Here is a 21,227-nt window from a genome sequence, read left to right on the forward strand (position 1 = left end):
TTGGGTATTCATGGTAACTACCACAACATGGTCATCTGCAGTTTACATCTAGCCCGTGGCATTGAATGGCATTTTAAAAGTGCTAAGGGTCCTGGTGCAATAATCCTCCCATGAGGATCAGCCTCAACGGCTTTGTAGATTGCACTCATGTCAGCAACTCCATATACATTTTTTTTTCTTCATGCTTCTTTCTTCATCCTTTTTTCTTTCTGTCATTCAGACTTTCATTCATTCGATCTCTCTCACTCACTTGCTTTAACTCATTTGTTCTCACTCACTCACTCACTCACTCAATCACTCACTCACTCATTCACTCTCACTCACTCTCACTCTCTCACTCACTCGCTCACTAAGTCAGTCTCTCTCTCTCTCTCTCTCTTTTTCTTTTTATATATATTTTTTTCCGTCTTCTTCTTCTTCTTCAGACCCTGTCATAGCACTAATGCCTTTCCAATACCACCAGCAGATGGAGACACTCCATTGCAACATTGGTTGTGAGCAGCAGTTTCTAAAAACAAATGCCTCATGGCGGATTTCCCATCCATCAATGGATGGTAAATTTAGTTTTTATCATTCACTGACCACAGAAACCAATGCATGGTCAAGCAACAGCAATGACACACCCTTGTGTATAGGCATGAGACCCTCATGTCATTTAACAGGATTCAGCACCACCCACAAGACAGCTACCTGTCATGTCATGTCAAACCTGCACAGATGTGCTAGATTATTATTATTTAGTTTTATTTTATTTTTTTACACCAATCAGTGTGCAAACATGGTCATTAAAACGCTAAATGAATAGACGTTCATAAACCAGTCAGTGCAACTCATCATTTTGGTCTCCAATTCTCAAACTCAAATTCTCACCCACGGAGGATTAAATGAGAATCTTTCTTGTTTAACACTGGAATGGGGTGGTGCACTGTTCACTACCCAAAGATACTGCCACATCGGGTCAATGCATAGGGCGACAGAAGCAAGCTTCCAAATCAGCTCCCTTTCTCAAAAATCCATTTAATTTATGGTCCCCAGATAGGGAACGTATGTATCAGTATGTGCTCACAAGTCACCCAAGTGCAAGTATTCACACAAAAAAAAACGTGCCTCAGGATGCGATCTGTCGCAAGATCCTTTCTTTTTTTACACTTGATCTAAGCCAAAAGGCCTAGAGGGGATAACCGGGAAAGGGGTGGACCCAACCATGTCCCCTTCATGAGCACTCACATTACTCATAGGAATGGAAGGAAGGCTGGCAGCCAACCAGCCTCCCATACACTTTCTGGGTGGGTGGCAGTCAGCCACCCATACATACATACAGCACAGGCTAAACCCACATCATCACTTAAAAAAAGGACAGGCGACCATTGCACTCTGATGGAGCATTTAGCAATGCAATCCATAGCCTGGCTTTTGCCTGAACCCCCATCACTCCTCCTCTTGCATATAAGACAATATTTCAGATCTGCATATGAAAACAACACGCCTACCTTTGTTGCACATAGCTGCCTGCCTGTCTCTAGTTACCCCACTGGCTGTAGCTGCGTCCCTTCCGACATGGAATAACACCAACTGTAACGATAAACTGAAAATTAACAGTATAAACCTGCATCATTTTGGACTCTGGTATTTGCTGAATCCGGGTGACCTGACAATCGATGGTGGTGCCGCTGGTGATTCTGGCCTTCTTGGAATCTGTTGGGCCTATGTGTTAGCTCACACATCACTTGGGTATCCATGGTAACTACCACAACATGGTCATCTGCAGTTTACATCTAGCCCGTGGCATTGAATGGCATTTTAAAAGTGCTAAGGGTCCTGGTGCAATAATCCTCCCATGAGGATCAGCCTCAACGGCTTTGTAGATTGCACTCATGTCAGCAACTCCATATACATTTTTTTTTCTTCATGCTTCTTTCTTCATCCTTTTTTCTTTCTGTCATTCAGACTTTCATTCATTCGATCTCTCTCACTCACTTGCTTTAACTCATTTGTTCTCACTCACTCACTCACTCACTCAATCACTCACTCACTCATTCACTCTCACTCACTCTCACTCTCTCACTCACTCGCTCACTAAGTCAGTCTCTCTCTCTCTCTCTCTTTTTCTTTTTATATATATTTTTTTCCGTCTTCTTCTTCTTCTTCTTCTTCTTCAGACCCTGTCATAGCACTAATGCCTTTCCAATACCACCAGCAGATGGAGACACTCCATTGCAACATTGGTTGTGAGCAGCAGTTTCTAAAAACAAATGCCTCATGGCGGATTTCCCATCCATCAATGGATGGTAAATTTTGTTTTTATCATTCACTGACCACAGAAACCAATGCATGGTCAAGCAACAGCAATGACACACCCTTGTGTATAGGCATGAGACCCTCATGTCATTTAACAGGATTCAGCACCACCCACAAGACAGCTACCTGACATGTCATGTCAAACCTGCACAGGTGTGCTAGATTATTATTATTTAGTTTTATTTTATTTTTTTACACCAATCAGTGTGCAAACATGGTCATTAAAACGCTAAATGAATAGACGTTCATAAACCAGTCAGTGCAACTCATCATTTTGGTCTCCAATTCTCAAACTCAAATTCTCACCCACGGAGGATTAAATGAGAATCTTTCTTGTTTAACACTGGAATGGGGTGGTGCACTGTTCACTACCCGAAGATACTGCCACATCGGGTCAATGCATAGGGCGACAGAAGCAAGCTTCCAAATCAGCTCCCTTTCTCAAAAATCCATTTAATTTATGGTCCCCAGATAGGGAACGTATGTATCAGTATGTGCTCACAAGTCACCCAAGTGCAAGTATTCACACAAAAAAAAAACGTGCCTCAGGATGCGATCTGTCGCAAGATCCTTTCTTTTTTTACACTTGATCTAAGCCAAAAGGCCTAGAGGGGATAACCGGGAAAGGGGTGGACCCAACCATGTCCCCTTCATGAGCACTCACATTACTCATAGGAATGGAAGGAAGGCTGGCAGCCAACCAGCCTCCCATACACTTTCTGGGTGGGTGGCAGTCAGCCACCCATACATACATACAGCACAGGCTAAACCCACATCATCACTTAAAAAAAGGACAGGCGACCATTGCACTCTGATGGAGCATTTAGCAATGCAATCCATAGCCTGGCTTTTGCCTGAACCCCCATCACTCCTCCTCTTGCATATAAGACAATATTTCAGATCTGCATATGAAAACAACACGCCTACCTTTGTTGCACATAGCTGCCTGCCTGTCTCTAGTTACCCCACTGGCTGTAGCTGCGTCCCTTCCGACATGGAATAACACCAACTGTAACGATAAACTGAAAATTAACAGTATAAACCTGCATCATTTTGGACTCTGGTATTTGCTGAATCCGGGTGACCTGACAATCGATGGTGGTGCCGCTGGTGATTCTGGCCTTCTTGGAATCTGTTGGGCCTATGTGTTAGCTCACACATCACTTGGGTATCCATGGTAACTACCACAACATGGTCATCTGCAGTTTACATCTAGCCCGTGGCATTGAATGGCATTTTAAAAGTGCTAAGGGTCCTGGTGCAATAATCCTCCCATGAGGATCAGCCTCAACGGCTTTGTAGATTGCACTCATGTCAGCAACTCCATATACATTTTTTTTTCTTCATGCTTCTTTCTTCATCCTTTTTTCTTTCTGTCATTCAGACTTTCATTCATTCGATCTCTCTCACTCACTTGCTTTAACTCATTTGTTCTCACTCACTCACTCACTCACTCACTCACTCAATCACTCACTCACTCATTCACTCTCACTCACTCTCACTCTCTCACTCACTCGCTCACTAAGTCAGTCTCTCTCTCTCTCTCTCTTTTTCTTTTTATATATATTTTTTTCCGTCTTCTTCTTCTTCTTCTTCTTCTTCAGACCCTGTCATAGCACTAATGCCTTTCCAATACCACCAGCAGATGGAGACACTCCATTGCAACATTGGTTGTGAGCAGCAGTTTCTAAAAACAAATGCCTCATGGCGGATTTCCCATCCATCAATGGATGGTAAATTTTGTTTTTATCATTCACTGACCACAGAAACCAATGCATGGTCAAGCAACAGCAATGACACACCCTTGTGTATAGGCATGAGACCCTCATGTCATTTAACAGGATTCAGCACCACCCACAAGACAGCTACCTGACATGTCATGTCAAACCTGCACAGGTGTGCTAGATTATTATTATTTAGTTTTATTTTATTTTTTTACACCAATCAGTGTGCAAACATGGTCATTAAAACGCTAAATGAATAGACGTTCATAAACCAGTCAGTGCAACTCATCATTTTGGTCTCCAATTCTCAAACTCAAATTCTCACCCACGGAGGATTAAATGAGAATCTTTCTTGTTTAACACTGGAATGGGGTGGTGCACTGTTCACTACCCGAAGATACTGCCACATCGGGTCAATGCATAGGGCGACAGAAGCAAGCTTCCAAATCAGCTCCCTTTCTCAAAAATCCATTTAATTTATGGTCCCCAGATAGGGAACGTATGTATCAGTATGTGCTCACAAGTCACCCAAGTGCAAGTATTCACACAAAAAAAAAACGTGCCTCAGGATGCAATCTGTCGCAAGATCCTTTCTTTTTTTACACTTGATCTAAGCCAAAAGGCCTAGAGGGGATAACCGGGAAAGGGGTGGACCCAACCATGTCCCCTTCATGAGCACTCACATTACTCATAGGAATGGAAGGAAGGCTGGCAGCCAACCAGCCTCCCATACACTTTCTGGGTGGGTGGCAGTCAGCCACCCATACATACATACAGCACAGGCTAAACCCACATCATCACTTAAAAAAAGGACAGGCGACCATTGCACTCTGATGGAGCATTTAGCAATGCAATCCATAGCCTGGCTTTTGCCTGAACCCCCATCACTCCTCCTCTTGCATATAAGACAATATTTCAGATCTGCATATGAAAACAACACGCCTACCTTTGTTGCACATAGCTGCCTGCCTGTCTCTAGTTACCCCACTGGCTGTAGCTGCGTCCCTTCCGACATGGAATAACACCAACTGTAACGATAAACTGAAAATTAACAGTATAAACCTGCATCATTTTGGACTCTGGTATTTGCTGAATCCGGGTGACCTGACAATCGATGGTGGTGCCGCTGGTGATTCTGGCCTTCTTGGAATCTGTTGGGCCTATGTGTTAGCTCACACATCACTTGGGTATCCATGGTAACTACCACAACATGGTCATCTGCAGTTTACATCTAGCCCGTGGCATTGAATGGCATTTTAAAAGTGCTAAGGGTCCTGGTGCAATAATCCTCCCATGAGGATCAGCCTCAACGGCTTTGTAGATTGCACTCATGTCAGCAACTCCATATACATTTTTTTTTCTTCATGCTTCTTTCTTCATCCTTTTTTCTTTCTGTCATTCAGACTTTCATTCATTCGATCTCTCTCACTCACTTGCTTTAACTCATTTGTTCTCACTCACTCACTCACTCACTCAATCACTCACTCACTCATTCACTCTCACTCACTCTCACTCTCTCACTCACTCGCTCACTAAGTCAGTCTCTCTCTCTCTCTTTTTCTTTTTATATATATTTTTTTCCGTCTTCTTCTTCTTCTTCTTCAGACCCTGTCATAGCACTAATGCCTTTCCAATACCACCAGCAGATGGAGACACTCCATTGCAACATTGGTTGTGAGCAGCAGTTTCTAAAAACAAATGCCTCATGGCGGATTTCCCATCCATCAATGGATGGTAAATTTTGTTTTTATCATTCACTGACCACAGAAACCAATGCATGGTCAAGCAACAGCAATGACACACCCTTGTGTATAGGCATGAGACCCTCATGTCATTTAACAGGATTCAGCACCACCCACAAGACAGCTACCTGTCATGTCATGTCAAACCTGCACAGGTGTGCTAGATTATTATTATTTAGTTTTATTTTATTTTTTTACACCAATCAGTGTGCAAACATGGTCATTAAAACGCTAAATGAATAGACGTTCATAAACCAGTCAGTGCAACTCATCATTTTGGTCTCCAATTCTCAAACTCAAATTCTCACCCACGGAGGATTAAATGAGAATCTTTCTTGTTTAACACTGGAATGGGGTGGTGCACTGTTCACTACCCGAAGATACTGCCACATCGGGTCAATGCATAGGGCGACAGAAGCAAGCTTCCAAATCAGCTCCCTTTCTCAAAAATCCATTTAATTTATGGTCCCCAGATAGGGAACGTATGTATCAGTATGTGCTCACAAGTCACCCAAGTGCAAGTATTCACACAAAAAAAAACGTGCCTCAGGATGCGATCTGTCGCAAGATCCTTTCTTTTTTTACACTTGATCTAAGCCAAAAGGCCTAGAGGGGATAACCGGGAAAGGGGTGGACCCAACCATGTCCCCTTCATGAGCACTCACATTACTCATAGGAATGGAAGGAAGGCTGGCAGCCAACCAGCCTCCCATACACTTTCTGGGTGGGTGGCAGTCAGCCACCCATACATACATACAGCACAGGCTAAACCCACATCATCACTTAAAAAAAGGACAGGCGACCATTGCACTCTGATGGAGCATTTAGCAATGCAATCCATAGCCTGGCTTTTGCCTGAACCCCCATCACTCCTCCTCTTGCATATAAGACAATATTTCAGATCTGCATATGAAAACAACACGCCTACCTTTGTTGCACATAGCTGCCTGCCTGTCTCTAGTTACCCCACTGGCTGTAGCTGCGTCCCTTCCGACATGGAATAACACCAACTGTAACGATAAACTGAAAATTAACAGTATAAACCTGCATCATTTTGGACTCTGGTATTTGCTGAATACAGGTGACCTGACAATCGATGGTGGTGCCGCTGGTGATTCTGGCCTTCTTGGAATCTGTTGGGCCTATGTGTTAGCTCACACATCACTTGGGTATCCATGGTAACTACCACAACATGGTCATCTGCAGTTTACATCTAGCCCGTGGCATTGAATGGCATTTTAAAAGTGCTAAGGGTCCTGGTGCAATAATCCTCCCATGAGGATCAGCCTCAACGGCTTTGTAGATTGCACTCATGTCAGCAACTCCATATACATTTTTTTTTCTTCATGCTTCTTTCTTCATCCTTTTTTCTTTCTGTCATTCAGACTTTCATTCATTCGATCTCTCTCACTCACTTGCTTTAACTCATTTGTTCTCACTCACTCACTCACTCACTCACTCAATCACTCACTCACTCATTCACTCTCACTCACTCTCACTCTCTCACTCACTCGCTCACTAAGTCAGTCTCTCTCTCTCTCTCTCTTTTTCTTTTTATATATATTTTTTTCCGTCTTCTTCTTCTTCTTCTTCTTCTTCTTCTTCAGACCCTGTCATAGCACTAATGCCTTTCCAATACCACCAGCAGATGGAGACACTCCATTGCAACATTGGTTGTGAGCAGCAGTTTCTAAAAACAAATGCCTCATGGCGGATTTCCCATCCATCAATGGATGGTAAATTTTGTTTTTATCATTCACTGACCACAGAAACCAATGCATGGTCAAGCAACAGCAATGACACACCCTTGTGTATAGGCATGAGACCCTCATGTCATTTAACAGGATTCAGCACCACCCACAAGACAGCTACCTGACATGTCATGTCAAACCTGCACAGGTGTGCTAGATTATTATTATTTAGTTTTATTTTATTTTTTTACACCAATCAGTGTGCAAACATGGTCATTAAAACGCTAAATGAATAGACGTTCATAAACCAGTCAGTGCAACTCATCATTTTGGTCTCCAATTCTCAAACTCAAATTCTCACCCACGGAGGATTAAATGAGAATCTTTCTTGTTTAACACTGGAATGGGGTGGTGCACTGTTCACTACCCGAAGATACTGCCACATCGGGTCAATGCATAGGGCGACAGAAGCAAGCTTCCAAATCAGCTCCCTTTCTCAAAAATCCATTTAATTTATGGTCCCCAGATAGGGAACGTATGTATCAGTATGTGCTCACAAGTCACCCAAGTGCAAGTATTCACACAAAAAAAAACGTGCCTCAGGATGCGATCTGTCGCAAGATCCTTTCTTTTTTTACACTTGATCTAAGCCAAAAGGCCTAGAGGGGATAACCGGCAAAGGGGTGGACCCAACCATGTCCCCTTCATGAGCACTCACATTACTCATAGGAATGGAAGGAAGGCTGGCAGCCAACCAGCCTCCCATACACTTTCTGGGTGGGTGGCAGTCAGCCACCCATACATACATACAGCACAGGCTAAACCCACATCATCACTTAAAAAAAGGACAGGCGACCATTGCACTCTGATGGAGCATTTAGCAATGCAATCCATAGCCTGGCTTTTGCCTGAACCCCCATCACTCCTCCTCTTGCATATAAGACAATATTTCAGATCTGCATATGAAAACAACACGCCTACCTTTGTTGCACATAGCTGCCTGCCTGTCTCTAGTTACCCCACTGGCTGTAGCTGCGTCCCTTCCGACATGGAATAACACCAACTGTAACGATAAACTGAAAATTAACAGTATAAACCTGCATCATTTTGGACTCTGGTATTTGCTGAATCCGGGTGACCTGACAATCGATGGTGGTGCCGCTGGTGATTCTGGCCTTCTTGGAATCTGTTGGGCCTATGTGTTAGCTCACACATCACTTGGGTATCCATGGTAACTACCACAACATGGTCATCTGCAGTTTACATCTAGCCCGTGGCATTGAATGGCATTTTAAAAGTGCTAAGGGTCCTGGTGCAATAATCCTCCCATGAGGATCAGCCTCAACGGCTTTGTAGATTGCACTCATGTCAGCAACTCCATATACATTTTTTTTTCTTCATGCTTCTTTCTTCATCCTTTTTTCTTTCTGTCATTCAGACTTTCATTCATTCGATCTCTCTCACTCACTTGCTTTAACTCATTTGTTCTCACTCACTCACTCACTCACTCAATCACTCACTCACTCATTCACTCTCACTCACTCTCACTCTCTCACTCATTCGCTCACTAAGTCAGTCTCTCTCCCTCTCTCTCTTTTTCTTTTTATATATATTTTTTTCCGTCTTCTTCTTCTTCTTCTTCTTCTTCTTCTTCAGACCCTGTCATAGCACTAATGCCTTTCCAATACCACCAGCAGATGGAGACACTCCATTGCAACATTGGTTGTGAGCAGCAGTTTCTAAAAACAAATGCCTCATGGCGGATTTCCCATCCATCAATGGATGGTAAATTTTGTTTTTATCATTCACTGACCACAGAAACCAATGCATGGTCAAGCAACAGCAATGACACACCCTTGTGTATAGGCATGAGACCCTCATGTCATTTAACAGGATTCAGCACCACCCACAAGACAGCTACCTGTCATGTCATGTCAAACCTGCACAGGTGTGCTAGATTATTATTATTTAGTTTTATTTTATTTTTTTACACCAATCAGTGTGCAAACATGGTCATTAAAACGCTAAATGAATAGACGTTCATAAACCAGTCAGTGCAACTCATCATTTTGGTCTCCAATTCTCAAACTCAAATTCTCACCCACGGAGGATTAAATGAGAATCTTTCTTGTTTAACACTGGAATGGGGTGGTGCACTGTTCACTACCCGAAGATACTGCCACATCGGGTCAATGCATAGGGCGACAGAAGCAAGCTTCCAAATCAGCTCCCTTTCTCAAAAATCCATTTAATTTATGGTCCCCAGATAGGGAACGTATGTATCAGTATGTGCTCACAAGTCACCCAAGTGCAAGTATTCACACAAAAAAAAACGTGCCTCAGGATGCGATCTGTCGCAAGATCCTTTCTTTTTTTACACTTGATCTAAGCCAAAAGGCCTAGAGGGGATAACCGGGAAAGGGGTGGACCCAACCATGTCCCCTTCATGAGCACTCACATTACTCATAGGAATGGAAGGAAGGCTGGCAGCCAACCAGCCTCCCATACACTTTCTGGGTGGGTGGCAGTCAGCCACCCATACATACATACAGCACAGGCTAAACCCACATCATCACTTAAAAAAAGGACAGGCGACCATTGCACTCTGATGGAGCATTTAGCAATGCAATCCATAGCCTGGCTTTTGCCTGAACCCCCATCACTCCTCCTCTTGCATATAAGACAATATTTCAGATCTGCATATGAAAACAACACGCCTACCTTTGTTGCACATAGCTGCCTGCCTGTCTCTAGTTACCCCACTGGCTGTAGCTGCGTCCCTTCCGACATGGAATAACACCAACTGTAACGATAAACTGAAAATTAACAGTATAAACCTGCATCATTTTGGACTCTGGTATTTGCTGAATCCGGGTGACCTGACAATCGATGGTGGTGCCGCTGGTGATTCTGGCCTTCTTGGAATCTGTTGGGCCTATGTGTTAGCTCACACATCACTTGGGTATCCATGGTAACTACCACAACATGGTCATCTGCAGTTTACATCTAGCCCGTGGCATTGAATGGCATTTTAAAAGTGCTAAGGGTCCTGGTGCAATAATCCTCCCATGAGGATCAGCCTCAACGGCTTTGTAGATTGCACTCATGTCAGCAACTCCATATACATTTTTTTTTCTTCATGCTTCTTTCTTCATCCTTTTTTCTTTCTGTCATTCAGACTTTCATTCATTCGATCTCTCTCACTCACTTGCTTTAACTCATTTGTTCTCACTCACTCACTCACTCACTCACTCACTCACTCATTCACTCTCACTCACTCTCACTCTCTCACTCATTCGCTCACTAAGTCAGTCTCTCTCCCTCTCTCTCTTTTTCTTTTTATATATATTTTTTTCCGTCTTCTTCTTCTTCTTCTTCTTCTTCTTCTTCTTCAGACCCTGTCATAGCACTAATGCCTTTCCAATACCACCAGCAGATGGAGACACTCCATTGCAACATTGGTTGTGAGCAGCAGTTTCTAAAAACAAATGCCTCATGGCAGATTTCCCATCCATCAATGGATGGTAAATTTTGTTTTTATCATTCACTGACCACAGAAACCAATGCATGGTCAAGCAACAGCAATGACACACCCTTGTGTATAGGCATGAGACCCTCATGTCATTTAACAGGATTCAGCACCACCCACAAGACAGCTACCTGTCATGTCATGTCAAACCTGCACAGGTGTGCTAGATTATTATTATTTAGTTTTATTTTATTTTTTTACACCAATCAGTGTGCAAACATGGTCATTAAAACGCTAAATGAATAGACGTTCATAAACCAGTCAGTGCAACTCATCATTTTGGTCTCCAATTCTCAAACTCAAATTCTCACCCACGGAGGATTAAATGAGAATCTTTCTTGTTTAACACTGGAATGGGGTGGTGCACTGTTCACTACCCGAAGATACTGCCACATCGGGTCAATGCATAGGGCGACAGAAGCAAGCTTCCAAATCAGCTCCCTTTCTCAAAAATCCATTTAATTTATGGTCCCCAGATAGGGAACGTATGTATCAGTATGTGCTCACAAGTCACCCAAGTGCAAGTATTCACACAAAAAAAAACGTGCCTCAGGATGCGATCTGTCGCAAGATCCTTTCTTTTTTTACACTTGATCTAAGCCAAAAGGCCTAGAGGGGATAACCGGGAAAGGGGTGGACCCAACCATGTCCCCTTCATGAGCACTCACATTACTCATAGGAATGGAAGGAAGGCTGGCAGCCAACCAGCCTCCCATACACTTTCTGGGTGGGTGGCAGTCAGCCACCCATACATACATACAGCACAGGCTAAACCCACATCATCACTTAAAAAAAGGACAGGCGACCATTGCACTCTGATGGAGCATTTAGCAATGCAATCCATAGCCTGGCTTTTGCCTGAACCCCCATCACTCCTCCTCTTGCATATAAGACAATATTTCAGATCTGCATATGAAAACAACACGCCTACCTTTGTTGCACATAGCTGCCTGCCTGTCTCTAGTTACCCCACTGGCTGTAGCTGCGTCCCTTCCGACATGGAATAACACCAACTGTAACGATAAACTGAAAATTAACAGTATAAACCTGCATCATTTTGGACTCTGGTATTTGCTGAATCCGGGTGACCTGACAATCGATGGTGGTGCCGCTGGTGATTCTGGCCTTCTTGGAATCTGTTGGGCCTATGTGTTAGCTCACACATCACTTGGGTATCCATGGTAACTACCACAACATGGTCATCTGCAGTTTACATCTAGCCCGTGGCATTGAATGGCATTTTAAAAGTGCTAAGGGTCCTGGTGCAATAATCCTCCCATGAGGATCAGCCTCAACGGCTTTGTAGATTGCACTCATGTCAGCAACTCCAAATACATTTTTTTTTCTTCATGCTTCTTTCTTCATCCTTTTTTCTTTCTGTCATTCAGACTTTCATTCATTCGATCTCTCTCACTCACTTGCTTTAACTCATTTGTTCTCACTCACTCACTCACTCACTCAATCACTCACTCACTCATTCACTCTCACTCACTCTCACTCTCTCACTCACTCGCTCACTAAGTCAGTCTCTCTCTCTCTCTCTCTTTTTCTTTTTATATATATTTTTTCCGTCTTCTTCTTCTTCTTCTTCTTCTTCTTCTTCAGACCCTGTCATAGCACTAATGCCTTTCCAATACCACCAGCAGATGGAGACACTCCATTGCAACATTGGTTGTGAGCAGCAGTTTCTAAAAACAAATGCCTCATGGCGGATTTCCCATCCATCAATGGATGGTAAATTTTGTTTTTATCATTCACTGACCACAGAAACCAATGCATGGTCAAGCAACAGCAATGACACACCCTTGTGTATAGGCATGAGACCCTCATGTCATTTAACAGGATTCAGCACCACCCACAAGACAGCTACCTGTCATGTCATGTCAAACCTGCACAGGTGTGCTAGATTATTATTATTTAGTTTTATTTTATTTTTTTACACCAATCAGTGTGCAAACATGGTCATTAAAACGCTAAATGAATAGACGTTCATAAACCAGTCAGTGCAACTCATCATTTTGGTCTCCAATTCTCAAACTCAAATTCTCACCCACGGAGGATTAAATGAGAATCTTTCTTGTTTAACACTGGAATGGGGTGGTGCACTGTTCACTACCCGAAGATACTGCCACATCGGGTCAATGCATAGGGCGACAGAAGCAAGCTTCCAAATCAGCTCCCTTTCTCAAAAATCCATTTAATTTATGGTCCCCAGATAGGGAACGTATGTATCAGTATGTGCTCACAAGTCACCCAAGTGCAAGTATTCACACAAAAAAAAACGTGCCTCAGGATGCGATCTGTCGCAAGATCCTTTCTTTTTTTACACTTGATCTAAGCCAAAAGGCCTAGAGAGGATAACCGGGAAAGGGGTGGACCCAACCATGTCCCCTTCATGAGCACTCACATTACTCATAGGAATGGAAGGAAGGCTGGCAGCCAACCAGCCTCCCATACACTTTCTGGGTGGGTGGCAGTCAGCCACCCATACATACATACAGCACAGGCTAAACCCACATCATCACTTAAAAAAAGGACAGGCGACCATTGCACTCTGATGGAGCATTTAGCAATGCAATCCATAGCCTGGCTTTTGCCTGAACCCCCATCACTCCTCCTCTTGCATATAAGACAATATTTCAGATCTGCATATGAAAACAACACGCCTACCTTTGTTGCACATAGCTGCCTGCCTGTCTCTAGTTACCCCACTGGCTGTAGCTGCGTCCCTTCCGACATGGAATAACACCAACTGTAACGATAAACTGAAAATTAACAGTATAAACCTGCATCATTTTGGACTCTGGTATTTGCTGAATCCGGGTGACCTGACAATCGATGGTGGTGCCGCTGGTGATTCTGGCCTTCTTGGAATCTGTTGGGCCTATGTGTTAGCTCACACATCACTTGGGTATCCATGGTAACTACCACAACATGGTCATCTGCAGTTTACATCTAGCCCGTGGCATTGAATGGCATTTTAAAAGTGCTAAGGGTCCTGGTGCAATAATCCTCCCATGAGGATCAGCCTCAACGGCTTTGTAGATTGCACTCATGTCAGCAACTCCATATACATTTTTTTTTCTTCATGCTTCTTTCTTCATCCTTTTTTCTTTCTGTCATTCAGACTTTCATTCATTCGATCTCTCTCACTCACTTGCTTTAACTCATTTGTTCTCACTCACTCACTCACTCACTCAATCACTCACTCACTCATTCACTCTCACTCACTCTCACTCTCTCACTCACTCGCTCACTAAGTCAGTCTCTCTCTCTCTCTCTCTTTTTCTTTTTATATATATTTTTTTCCGTCTTCTTCTTCTTCTTCTTCTTCAGACCCTGTCATAGCACTAATGCCTTTCCAATACCACCAGCAGATGGAGACACTCCATTGCAACATTGGTTGTGAGCAGCAGTTTCTAAAAACAAATGCCTCATGGCGGATTTCCCATCCATCAATGGATGGTAAATTTTGTTTTTATCATTCACTGACCACAGAAACCAATGCATGGTCAAGCAACAGCAATGACACACCCTTGTGTATAGGCATGAGACCCTCATGTCATTTAACAGGATTCAGCACCACCCACAAGACAGCTACCTGTCATGTCATGTCAAACCTGCACAGGTGTGCTAGATTATTATTATTTAGTTTTATTTTATTTTTTTACACCAATCAGTGTGCAAACATGGTCATTAAAACGCTAAATGAATAGACGTTCATAAACCAGTCAGTGCAACTCATCATTTTGGTCTCCAATTCTCAAACTCAAATTCTCACCCACGGAGGATTAAATGAGAATCTTTCTTGTTTAACACTGGAATGGGGTGGTGCACTGTTCACTACCCGAAGATACTGCCACATCAGGTCAATGCATAGGGCGACAGAAGCAAGCTTCCAAATCAGCTCCCTTTCTCAAAAATCCATTTAATTTATGGTCCCCAGATAGGGAACGTATGTATCAGTATGTGCTCACAAGTCACCCAAGTGCAAGTATTCACACAAAAAAAAACGTGCCTCAGGATGCGATCTGTCGCAAGATCCTTTCTTTTTTTACACTTGATCTAAGCCAAAAGGCCTAGAGGGGATAACCGGGAAAGGGGTGGACCCAACCATGTCCCCTTCATGAGCACTCACATTACTCATAGGAATGGAAGGAAGGCTGGCAGCCAACCAGCCTCCCATACACTTTCTGGGTGGGTGGCAGTCAGCCACCCATACATACATACAGCACAGGCTAAACCCACATCATCACTTAAAAAAAGGACAGGCGACCATTGCACTCTGATGGAGCATTTAGCAATGCAATCCATAGCCTGGCTTTTGCCTGAACCCCCATCACTCCTCCTCTTGCATATAAGACAATATTTCAGATCTGCTTATGAAAACAACACGCCTACCTTTGTTGCACATAGCTGCCTGCCTGTCTCTAGTTACCCCACTGGCTGTAGCTGCGTCCCTTCCGACATGGAATAACACCAACTGTAACGATAAACTGAAAATTAACAGTATAAACCTGCATCATTTTGGACTCTGGTATTTGCTGAATCCGGGTGACCTGACAATCGATGGTGGTGCCGCTGGTGATTCTGGCCTTCTTGGAATCTGTTGGGCCTATGTGTTAGCTCACACATCACTTGGGTATCCATGGTAACTACCACAACATGGTCATCTGCAGTTTACATCTAGCCCGTGGCATTGAATGGCATTTTAAAAGTGCTAAGGGTCCTGGTGCAATAATCCTCCCATGAGGATCAGCCTCAACGGCTTTGTAGATTGCACTCATGTCAGCAACTCCATATACATTTTTTTTTCTTCATGCTTCTTTCTTCATCCTTTTTTCTTTCTGTCATTCAGACTTTCATTCATTCGATCTCTCTCACTCACTTGCTTTAACTCATTTGTTCTCACTCACTCACTCACTCACTCAATCACTCACTCACTCATTCACTCTCACTCACTCTCACTCTCTCACTCACTCGCTCACTAAGTCAGTCTCTCTCTCTCTCTCTCTTTTTCTTTTTATATATATTTTTTTCCGTCTTCTTCTTCTTCTTCTTCTTCAGACCCTGTCATAGCACTAATGCCTTTCCAATACCACCAGCAGATGGAGACACTCCATTGCAACATTGGTTGTGAGCAGCAGTTTCTAAAAACAAATGCCTCATGGCGGATTTCCCATCCATCAATGGATGGTAAATTTTGTTTTTATCATTCACTGACCACAGAAACCAATGCATGGTCAAGCAACAGCAATGACACACCCTTGTGTATAGGCATGAGACCCTCATGTCATTTAACAGGATTCAGCACCACCCACAAGACAGCTACCTGTCATGTCATGTCAAACCTGCACAGGTGTGCTAGATTATTATTATTTAGTTTTATTTTATTTTTTTACACCAATCAGTGTGCAAACATGGTCATTAAAACGCTAAATGAATAGACGTTCATAAACCAGTCAGTGCAACTCATCATTTTGGTCTCCAATTCTCAAACTCAAATTCTCACCCACGGAGGATTAAATGAGAATCTTTCTTGTTTAACACTGGAATGGGGTGGTGCACTGTTCACTACCCGAAGATACTGCCACATCAGGTCAATGCATAGGGCGACAGAAGCAAGCTTCCAAATCAGCTCCCTTTCTCAAAAATCCATTTAATTTATGGTCCCCAGATAGGGAACGTATGTATCAGTATGTGCTCACAAGTCACCCAAGTGCAAGTATTCACACAAAAAAAAACGTGCCTCAGGATGCGATCTGTCGCAAGATCCTTTCTTTTTTTACACTTGATCTAAGCCAAAAGGCCTAGAGGGGATAACCGGGAAAGGGGTGGACCCAACCATGTCCCCTTCATGAGCACTCACATTACTCATAGGAATGGAAGGAAGGCTGGCAGCCAACCAGCCTCCCATACACTTTCTGGGTGGGTGGCAGTCAGCCACCCATACATACATACAGCACAGGCTAAACCCACATCATCACTTAAAAAAAGGACAGGCGACCATTGCACTCTGATGGAGCATTTAGCAATGCAATCCATAGCCTGGCTTTTGCCTGAACCCCCATCACTCCTCCTCTTGCATATAAGACAATATTTCAGATCTGCATATGAAAACAACACGCCTACCTTTGTTGCACATAGCTGCCTGCCTGTCTCTAGTTACCCCACTGGCTGTAGCTGCGTCCCTTCCGACATGGAATAACACCAACTGTAACGATAAACTGAAAATTAACAGTATAAACCTGCATCATTTTGGACTCTGGTATTTGCTGAATCCGGGTGACCTGACAATCGATGGTGGTGCCGCTGGTGATTCTGGCCTTCTTGGAATCTGTTGGGCCTATGTGTTAGCTCACACATCACTTGGGTATCCATGGTAACTACCACAACATGGTCATCTGCAGTTTACATCTAGCCCGTGGCATTGAATGGCATTTTAAAAGTGCTAAGGGTCCTGGTGCAATAATCCTCCCATGAGGATCAGCCTCAACGGCTTTGTAGATTGCACTCATGTCAGCAACTCCATATACATTTTTTTTTCTTCATGCTTCTTTCTTCATCCTTTTTTCTTTCTGTCATTCAGACTTTCATTCATTCGATCTCTCTCACTCACTTGCTTTAACTCATTTGTTCTCACTCACTCACTCACTCACTCACTCAATCACTCACTCATTCACTCTCACTCACTCTCACTCTCTCACTCACTCGCTCACTAAGTCAGTCTCTCTCTCTCTCTCTCTTTTTCTTTTTATATATATTTTTTTCCGTCTTCTTCTTCTTCTTCTTCTTCTTCTTCTTCTTCAGACCCTGTCATAGCACTAATGCCTTTCCAATACCACCAGCAGATGGAGACACTCCATTGCAACATTGGTTGTGAGCAGCAGTTTCTAAAAACAAATGCCTCATGGCGGATTTCCCATCCATCAATGGATGGTAAATTTTGTTTTTATCATTCACTGACCACAGAAACCAATGCATGGTCAAGCAACAGCAATGACACACCCTTGTGTATAGGCATGAGACCCTCATGTCATTTAACAGGATTCAGCACCACCCACAAGACAGCTACCTGTCATGTCATGTCAAACCTGCACAGGTGTGCTAGATTATTATTATTTAGTTTTATTTTATTTTTTTACACCAATCAGTGTGCAAACATGGTCATTAAAACGCTAAATGAATAGACGTTCATAAACCAGTCAGTGCAACTCATCATTTTGGTCTCCAATTCTCAAACTCAAATTCTCACCCACGGAGGATTAAATGAGAATCTTTCTTGTTTAACACTGGAATGGGGTGGTGCACTGTTCACTACCCGAAGATACTGCCACATCGGGTCAATGCATAGGGCGACAGAAGCAAGCTTCCAAATCAGCTCCCTTTCTCAAAAATCCATTTAATTTATGGTCCCCAGATAGGGAACGTATGTATCAGTATGTGCTCACAAGTCACCCAAGTGCAAGTATTCACACAAAAAAAAAACGTGCCTCAGGATGCGATCTGTCGCAAGATCCTTTCTTTTTTTACACTTGATCTATGCCAAAAGGCCTAGAGGGGATAACCGGGAAAGGGGTGGACCCAACCATGTCCCCTTCATGAGCACTCACATTACTCATAGGAATGGAAGGAAGGCTGGCAGCCAACCAGCCTCCCATACACTTTCTGGGTGGGTGGCAGTCAGCCACCCATACATACATACAGCACAGGCTAAACCCACATCATCACTTAAAAAAAGGACAGGCGACCATTGCACTCTGATGGAGCATTTAGCAATGCAATCCATAGCCTGGCTTTTGCCTGAACCCCCATCACTCCTCCTCTTGCATATAAGACAATATTTCAGATCTGCATATGAAAACAACACGCCTACCTTTGTTGCACATAGCTGCCTGCCTGTCTCTAGTTACCCCACTGGCTGTAGCTGCGTCCCTTCCGACATGGAATAACACCAACTGTAACGATAAACTGAAAATTAACAGTATAAACCTGCATCATTTTGGACTCTGGTATTTGCTGAATCCGGGTGACCTGACAATCGATGGTGGTGCCGCTGGTGATTCTGGCCTTCTTGGAATCTGTTGGGCCTATGTGTTAGCTCACACATCACTTGGGTATCCATGGTAACTACCACAACATGGTCATCTGCAGTTTACATCTAGCCCATGGCATTGAATGGCATTTTAAAAGTGCTAAGGGTCCTGGTGCAATAATCCTCCCATGAGGATCAGCCTCAACGGCTTTGTAGATTGCACTCATGTCAGCAACTCCATATACATTTTTTTTTTCTTCATGCTTCTTTCTTCATCCTTTTTTCTTTCTGTCATTCAGACTTTCATTCATTCGATCTCTCTCACTCACTTGCTTTAACTCATTTGTTCTCACTCACTCACTCACTCACTCAATCACTCACTCACTCATTCACTCTCACTCACTCTCACTCTCTCACTCACTCGCTCACTAAGTCAGTCTCTCTCTCTCTCTCTCTCTTTTTCTTTTTATATATATTTTTTTCCGTCTTCTTCTTCTTCTTCTTCTTCTTCAGACCCTGTCATAGCACTAATGCCTTTCCAATACCACCAGCAGATGGAGACACTCCATTGCAACATTGGTTGTGAGCAGCAGTTTCTAAAAACAAATGCCTCATGGCGGATTTCCCATCCATCAATGGATGGTAAATTTTGTTTTTATCATTCACTGACCACAGAAACCAATGCATGGTCAAGCAACAGCAATGACACACCCTTGTGTATAGGCATGAGACCCTCATGTCATTTAACAGGATTCAGCACCACCCACAAGACAGCTACCTGTCATGTCATGTCAAACCTGCACAGGTGTGCTAGATTATTATTATTTAGTTTTATTTTATTTTTTTACACCAATCAGTGTGCAAACATGGTCATTAAAACGCTAAATGAATAGACGTTCATAAACCAGTCAGTGCAACTCATCATTTTGGTCTCCAATTCTCAAACTCAAATTCTCACCCACGGAGGATTAAATGAGAATCTTTCTTGTTTAACACTGGAATGGGGTGGTGCACTGTTCACTACCCGAAGATACTGCCACATCGGGTCAATGCATAGGGCGACAGAAGCAAGCTTCCAAATCAGCTCCCTTTCTCAAAAATCCATTTAATTTATGGTCCCCAGATAGGGAACGTATGTATCAGTATGTGCTCACAAGTCACCCAAGTGCAAGTATTCACACAAAAAAAAACGTGCCTCAGGATGCGATCTGTCGCAAGATCCTTTCTTTTTTTACACTTGATCTAAGCCAAAAGGCCTAGAGGGGATAACCGGGAAAGGGGTGGACCCAACCATGTCCCCTTCATGAGCACTCACATTACTCATAGGAATGGAAGGAAGGCTGGCAGCCAACCAGCCTCCCATACACTTTCTGGGTGGGTGGCAGTCAGCCACCCATACATACATACAGCACAGGCTAAACCCACATCATCACTTAAAAAAAGGACAGGCGACCATTGCACTCTGATGGAGCATTTAGCAATGCAATCCATAGCCTGGCTTTTGCCTGAACCCCCATCACTCCTCCTCTTGCATATAAGACAATATTTCAGATCTGCATATGAAAACAACACGCCTACCTTTGTTGCACATAGCTGCCTGCCTGTCTCTAGTTACCCCACTGGCTGTAGCTGCGTCCCTTCCGACATGGAATAACACCAACTGTAACGATAAACTGAAAATTAACAGTATAAACCTGCATCATTTTGGACTCTGGTATTTGCTGAATCCGGGTGACCTGACAATCGATGGTGGTGCCGCTGGTGATTCTGGCCTTCTTGGAATCTGTTGGGCCTATGTGTTAGCTCACACATCACTTGGGTATCCATGGTAACTACCACAACATGGTCATCTGCAGTTTACATCTAGCCCGTGGCATTGAATGGCATTTTAAAAGTGCTAAGGGTCCTGGTGCAATAATCCTCCCATGAGGATCAGCCTCAACGGCTTTGTAGATTGCACTCATGTCAGCAACTCCATATACATTTTTTTTTCTTCATGCTTCTTTCTTCATCCTTTTTTCTTTCTGTCATTCAGACTTTCATTCATTCGATCTCTCTCACTCACTTGCTTTAACTCATTTGTTCTCACTCACTCACTCACTCACTCAATCACTCACTCACTCATTCACTCTCACTCACTCTCACTCTCTCACTCACTCGCTCACTAAGTCAGTCTCTCTCTCTCTCTTTTTCTTTTTATATATATTT

General features: G+C 43.3%; 12 pseudogenes; all 12 read right to left on the reverse strand.

Moving 5' to 3' along the window:
• Positions 1-915: 915 nt before the first annotated feature.
• On the reverse strand, positions 916-1,179 carry LOC130303827 (U2 spliceosomal RNA; annotated as a pseudogene).
• A 1,470-nt stretch (positions 1,180-2,649) lies between these two features.
• On the reverse strand, positions 2,650-2,914 carry LOC130303872 (U2 spliceosomal RNA; annotated as a pseudogene).
• Positions 2,915-4,392: 1,478 nt separating this feature from the next.
• Positions 4,393-4,657, reverse strand: LOC130303866 (U2 spliceosomal RNA; annotated as a pseudogene).
• Positions 4,658-6,117: 1,460 nt separating this feature from the next.
• LOC130303852 (U2 spliceosomal RNA) lies at positions 6,118-6,381 on the reverse strand (annotated as a pseudogene).
• A 1,480-nt stretch (positions 6,382-7,861) lies between these two features.
• LOC130303853 (U2 spliceosomal RNA) lies at positions 7,862-8,125 on the reverse strand (annotated as a pseudogene).
• A 1,476-nt stretch (positions 8,126-9,601) lies between these two features.
• LOC130303854 (U2 spliceosomal RNA) lies at positions 9,602-9,865 on the reverse strand (annotated as a pseudogene).
• A 1,475-nt stretch (positions 9,866-11,340) lies between these two features.
• LOC130303855 (U2 spliceosomal RNA) lies at positions 11,341-11,604 on the reverse strand (annotated as a pseudogene).
• Positions 11,605-13,079: 1,475 nt separating this feature from the next.
• On the reverse strand, positions 13,080-13,343 carry LOC130303819 (U2 spliceosomal RNA; annotated as a pseudogene).
• A 1,467-nt stretch (positions 13,344-14,810) lies between these two features.
• Positions 14,811-15,074, reverse strand: LOC130303823 (U2 spliceosomal RNA; annotated as a pseudogene).
• Positions 15,075-16,541: 1,467 nt separating this feature from the next.
• On the reverse strand, positions 16,542-16,805 carry LOC130303824 (U2 spliceosomal RNA; annotated as a pseudogene).
• A 1,479-nt stretch (positions 16,806-18,284) lies between these two features.
• On the reverse strand, positions 18,285-18,549 carry LOC130303828 (U2 spliceosomal RNA; annotated as a pseudogene).
• Positions 18,550-20,022: 1,473 nt separating this feature from the next.
• LOC130303856 (U2 spliceosomal RNA) lies at positions 20,023-20,286 on the reverse strand (annotated as a pseudogene).
• Positions 20,287-21,227: the final 941 nt, after the last annotated feature.

Source organism: Hyla sarda, unplaced genomic scaffold (assembly GCF_029499605.1).
Source record: "Hyla sarda isolate aHylSar1 unplaced genomic scaffold, aHylSar1.hap1 scaffold_1250, whole genome shotgun sequence".
In the NCBI taxonomy this organism is placed as follows: Eukaryota; Metazoa; Chordata; class Amphibia; order Anura; family Hylidae; genus Hyla; species Hyla sarda.